The sequence below is a fragment of the Uranotaenia lowii genome, chromosome 1, assembly GCF_029784155.1.
Source record: "Uranotaenia lowii strain MFRU-FL chromosome 1, ASM2978415v1, whole genome shotgun sequence".
NCBI classification, from domain to species: domain Eukaryota; kingdom Metazoa; phylum Arthropoda; class Insecta; order Diptera; family Culicidae; genus Uranotaenia; species Uranotaenia lowii.
In genome coordinates, this window is record NC_073691.1 from 186,309,432 (window position 1) to 186,316,164 (window position 6,733).

Below are 6,733 nucleotides of genomic sequence, written 5' to 3' on the forward strand. Positions count from 1 at the left end.
GGGGAGCACAAATTCACGCGACAACAACTTATGAATGCTTGTTTTTTTATTCATGCTGACTCCCTTCAATTGAACATTTCGTGGGATCCGAGCATTAATCGTTTCGGCGTTCCGGTGGGGAGCTGTCAGCTTGTTTTTTTTCTCTAACTGAAGTTCTTATAACATGAATTGTAATTGCTTTTCAAAGCGACGATCGTTTGTAGCAACTCTGCCTCAGTCTTACAGTAGTTATTTTTAGTATTACGAATAGTTAATTACGTTTTCCGGCTTTCAGAAAAAAACAGTTTCCCCGTAATCAAAACCTTATAATTTTCTTTTTAATTGACTAAACTCCTCAACCACTCAATTTGTTTGCTAATTGTGAGAAACCGAGAGCAAACTCGTTATTATTTTAAACAGCTTGAACTCGGTTAGTCGATCCATTTTTTTTATAATTAAAAAACAATGGTCAAACATAAAATTGAAGTTTCAAATTCAGATTTCAGATTCAGATTTCAGATTCAGATTTCAGATTCAGATTTCAGATTCAGATTTCAGATTCAGATTTCAGATTCAGATTTCAGATTCAGATTTCAGATTCAGATTTCAGATTCAGATTTCAGATTCAGATTTCAGATTCAGATTTCAGATTCAGATTTCAGATTCAGATTTCAGATTCAGATTTCAGATTCAGATTCAGATTTCAGATTAAGATTTCAGACTCAGATTTCAGATTCAGATTTCAGATTCAGATTTCAGATTCAGATTTCAGATTCAGATTTCAGATTCAGATTTCAGATTCAGATTTCAGATTCAGATTTCAGATTCAGATTTCAGATTCAGATTTCAGATTCAGATTTCAGATTCAGATTTCAGATTCAGATTTCAGATTCAGATTTCAGATTCAGATTTCAGATTCAGATTTCAGATTCAGATTTCAGATTCAGATTTCAGATTCAGATTTCAGATTCAGATTTCAGATTCAGATTTCAGATTCAGATTTCAGATTCAGATTTCAGATTCAGATTTCAGATTCAGATTTCAGATTCAGATTTCAGATTCAGATTTCAGATTCAGATTTCAGATTCAGATTTCAGATTCAGATTTCAGATTCAGATTTCAGATTCAGATTTCAGATTCAGATTTCAGATTCAGATTTCAGATTCAGATTTCAGATTCAGATTTCAGATTCAGATTTCAGATTCAGATTTCAGATTCAGATTTCAGATTCAGATTTCAGATTTCAGATTCAGATTTCAGATTCAGATTTCAGATTCAGATTTCAGATTCAGATTTCAGATTCAGATTTCAGATTCAGATTTCAGATTCAGATTTCAGATTCAGATTTCAGATTTCAGATTCAGATTTCAGATTCAGATTTCAGATTCAGATTTCAGATTCAGATTTCAGATTCAGATTTCAGATTCAGATTTCAGATTCAGATTTCAGATTCAGATTTCAGATTCAGATTTCAGATTCAGATTTCAGATTCAGATTTCAGATTCAGATTTCAGATTCAGATTTCAGATTCAGATTTCAGATTCAGATTTCAGATTCAGATTTCAGATTCAGATTTCAGATTCAGATTTCAGATTCAGATTTCAGATTCAGATTTCAGATTCAGATTTCAGATTCAGATTTCAGATTCAGATTTCAGATTCAGATTTCAGATTTCAGATTCAGATTTCAGATTCAGATTTCAGATTCAGATTTCAGATTCAGATTTCAGATTCAGATTTCAGATTCAGATTTCAGATTCAGATTTCAGATTCAGATTTCAGATTCAGATTTCAGATTCAGATTTCAGATTCAGATTTCAGATTCAGATTTCAGATTCAGATTTCAGATTCAGATTTCAGATTCAGATTTCAGATTCAGATTTCAGATTCAGATTTCAGATTCAGATTTCAGATTCAGATTTCAGATTCAGATTTCAGATTCATATTTCAGATTCAGATTTTTATATAGATATTTTGATTCTGTGAAGATTTTTTTTTGTTTTGAAAATTAGTCCATAATCGCTCGAGATTCTGTTAAACCAATCGGGCATAAAAGTAAATAAGTTCGTGAAAAAAAAATCGCTCCTGCTACAGCTGCGACTGATTCCACTGACACAGACACGACTAATCGTTGCGTTTTAGAAGAAGTCGCAACGACCTTCTTCGCTTGCGCGGGACCATGTCGACTGTCAACGTTTTGTCACTTGTCGTCTGTGTTTTGTGTTTTGACTGGCTTGGCGGGCGAATGGGTCGAATAAATTCCATTCCGATTCGATTCTCGGTTGCTGGGAGCTGACCGAATCCAAACATCCATACATAAGTTGACCGGTTTTTTTTTTGGTCGATGTTGATCGGTGAAAAATGTTTTTCTATGTACGAGGGATTCTGCCGATGTCAAAACAGGGACAGCCAAAAAAGTTGACCTAAACCCAAAGATGAGATTTGGCAACTTCTAAAACAATCCTGCTGGTACGATTAAAAAATTTCTAGTTCAAGGTTTGCGTTGCTTTTGATTGGGATAGCCGCCACACTCGACTGCATTAGGTGGCTTAAGCCTAACTTAAGGCGTTTCCACTTTAAAAGTTTAATCTTCCTCAAAAAGTTTAATCCGCAGATTGATGATCACAATGAACACCCTCCAAAAAATAAATAAATTGTTTTCAAATGACGTAACGTGTTCGAATCGCTTGTGACAACTGTTTTCGTCCGGAATCAATAAAGTACAATCTCCGGAACATTACCAGCGCTGAAATCGAAAAACCCATCAGGAAACTCGCTTTGCCGAGCCAAGCCAGCCCAAACCGAGGCCAGGGATGATTAATGAAGCCACCGGACCCGGCACTTATTGGAATTTCTTGTTTCGAGGCGTCCGTCGTTGTTGGAGGAAACTTAGCCTTGAGCAATCGCGCGCCAGAGCGCCAAAACCGGGCACAATTTCCATTTATTTAAAAGCAATTTTCGATTGCATCGACTCTAATTGCGTTTCACACCTTTCTGGCAAGTTGGAATTTCCTTCCCCCTTCTTTCCAAACTTTTGGCAGGAAAAAAACTAACAAACAGATCGTTTGAAACTGTGTCACTTCACTGCTTCAAGGGAAACACATCATCGATCGGAGAAGAAGTCGCTAGCTCAGGTGTCAACAAACGGGGACATCGCTGCTGTAGGTTAAGAACAACAGCTAAGTGGTCTACGTTGTAATCTCCCCGCTTTAGCTGATAGTTTCGGATGGTTTGTTTGGTTTTTTTTTTCGGACGAACCAACTCAGCGCGACTAAAAAGGTTTCAAAGTCATTCATCACCTTCCGTCTTCCCCGGTTGAAAGAAACTGTTGACAGGCCCGGTTGATTCAAGCTCATCCTTGCTGTCCAATTTGGAAAACAATTAATTCCAAGTAATCATCGCAGGAATGTTGAACTTAACTGACACCGGAATTGAAACTGATTGTCGTATAAATATTTCAACGAGATCATGAAAAAACATATAAATGGGATTTTTGTCATTTTTGACATTTTTTCACATTTTTGACATTTTTGACATTTTGACATTTTGACATTTTTGACATTTTTAACATTTTTAACATTTTTGACATATTTGACATTTTTGACATTTTTGACATTTTTGACATTTTTGACATTTTTGACATTTTTGACATTATTGACATTTTTGACATTTTTGACATTTTTGACATTTTTGACATTTTTTAAATTTTTGACAATTTTGACATTTTTGACATTTTTGACATTTTTGACATTTTTGACATTTTTGACATTTTTGACATTTTTGACATTTTTGACATTTTTGACATTTTTGACATTTTTGACATTTTTGACATTTTTGACATTTTTGACATTTTTGACATTTTTGACATTTTTGACATGTTTGACATTTTTGACATTTTTGACATTTTTGACATTTTTGACATTTTTGACATTTTTGACATTTTTGACATTTTTGACATTTTTGACATTTTTGACATTTTTGACATTTTTGACATTTTTGACATTTTTGACATTTTTGACATTTTTGACATTTTTGACATTTTTGCCTTTTTTGACATATTTGACATTTTTGACATTTTTGACATTTTTGACATTTTTGACATTTTTGACATTTTTGACATTTTTGACATTTTTGACATTTTTGACATTTTTGACATTATTGACATTTTTGACATTTTTGACATTTTTGACATTTTTTAAATTTTTGACAATTTTGACATTTTTGACATTTTTGACATTTTTGACATTTTTGACATTTTTGACATTTTTGACATTTTTGACATTTTTGACATTTTTGACATTTTTGACATTTTTGACATTTTTGACATTTTTGACATTTTTGACATTTTTGACATTTTTGACATTTTTGACATTTTTGACATTTTTGACAATTTTGACATTTTTGACATTTTTGACATTTTTGACATTTTTGACATTTTTGACATTTTTGACATGTTTGACATTTTTGACATTTTTGACATTTTTGACATTTTTGACATTTTTGACATTTTTGACATTTTTGACATTTTTGACATTTTTGACATTTTTGACATTTTTGACATTTTTGACATTTTTGACATTTTTGACATTTTTGCCTTTTTTGACATATTTGACATTTTTGACATTTTTGACATTTTTGACATTTTTGACATTTTTGACATTTTTGACATTTTTGACATTTTTGACATTTTTGACATTTTTGACATTTTTGACATTTTTGACATTTTTGACATTTTTGACATTTTTTACATTTTTTGCATTTTTGACATTTTTGACATTTTTGACATTTTTGACATTTTTGACATTTTTGACACTTTTGATATTTTTGTCATTTTTGACATTTTTGACATTTTGGACATTTTTGACATTTTTGACATTTTTGACATTTTTGACATTTTTGACATTTTTGACATTTTTGACATTTTTGACATTTTTGACATTTTTGACATTTTTGACATTTTTGACATTTTTGACATTTTTGACATTTTTGACATTTTTGACATTTTTGACAATTTTGACATTTTTGACATTTTTGACATTTTTGACATTTTTGACATTTTTGACATTTTTGACATTTTTGACATGTTTGACATTTTTGACATTTTTGACATTTTTGACATTTTTGACATTTTTGACATTTTTGACATTTTTGACATTTTTGACATTTTTGACATTTTTGACATTTTTGACATTTTTGACATTTTTGACATTTTTGACATTTTTGACATTTTTGACATTTTTGACATTTTTTGACATTTTTGACATTTTTGACATTTTTGACATTTTTGACATTTTTGACATTTTTGACATTTTTGACATTTTTTACATTTTTGACATTTTTGACATTTTTGACATTTTTGACATTTTTGACATTTTTGACATTTTTGACATTTTTGACATTTTTGACATTTTTGACATTTTTGACATTTTTGACATTTTTGACATTTTTGACATTTTTGACATTTTTGACATTTTTGACATTTTTGACATTTTTGACATTTTTGACATTTTTGACATTTTTGACATTTTTGTCATTTTTGACAATTCTGAAGTTTTTGATATTTTTGACATTTTTGACATTTTTGTTATTTTTGACATTTTTGACATATTTGTCATTTTTGACATTTTTGACATTTTTGACATTTTTGACATTTTTGACATTTTTGACATTTTTGACATTTTTGACATTTTTGACATTTTTGACATTTTTGACATTTTTGACATTTTTGACATTTTTGACATTTTTGACATTTTTGGCATTTTTGACATTTTTGACATTTTTGACATTTTTGACATTTTTGACATTTTTGACATTTTTGACATTTTTGACATTTTTGATATTTTTGATATTTTAGACATTTTTGACATTTTTGACATTTTTGATTCTTTTTGACATTTTTGACATTTTTGACATTTTTGACATTTTTGACATTTTTGACATTTTTGACATTTTTGACATTTTTGACATTTTTGACATTTTTGACATTTTTGACATTTTTGACATTTTTGACATTTTTGACATTTTTGACATTTTTGACATTTTTGACATTTTTGACATTTTTGACATTTTTGACATTTTTGACATTTTTGACATTTTTGACATTTTTGACATTTTTGACATTTTTGACATTTTTGACATTTTTGACATTTTTGACATTTTTGACATTTTTGACATTTTTGACATTTTTGACATTTTTGACATTTTTGACATTTTTGACATTTTTGACATTTTTGACATATTTGACATTTTTGACATTTTTGACATTTTTGACAGTTTTGACATTTTTGACATTTTTGACATTTTTGACATTTTTGACATTTTTGACATTTTTGACATTTTTGACATTCTGGACATTTTTGACATTTTTGACATTTTTGACATTTTTGATTCTTATTGACATTTTTGACATTTTTGACATTTTTGACATTTTAAATATTTTTGACAGTTTTGACATTTTTGACATTTTTGACATTTTTGTCATTTTTGACAGTTCTGAAGTTTTTGATATTTTTGACATTTTTTAAAATTTTTGTTATTTTTGAAATTTTTGACATATTTGTCATTTTTGACATTTTTGACATTTTTGACACTTTGACATTTTGTACATTTTTGACATTTTTGACATTTTTGACATTTTTGACATTTTTGACATTTTTGACATTTTTGGCATTTTTGACATTTTTGACATTTTTGACATTTTTTACATTTTTGACATTTTTGACATTTTTGATATTTTTGATATTTTTGACATTTTT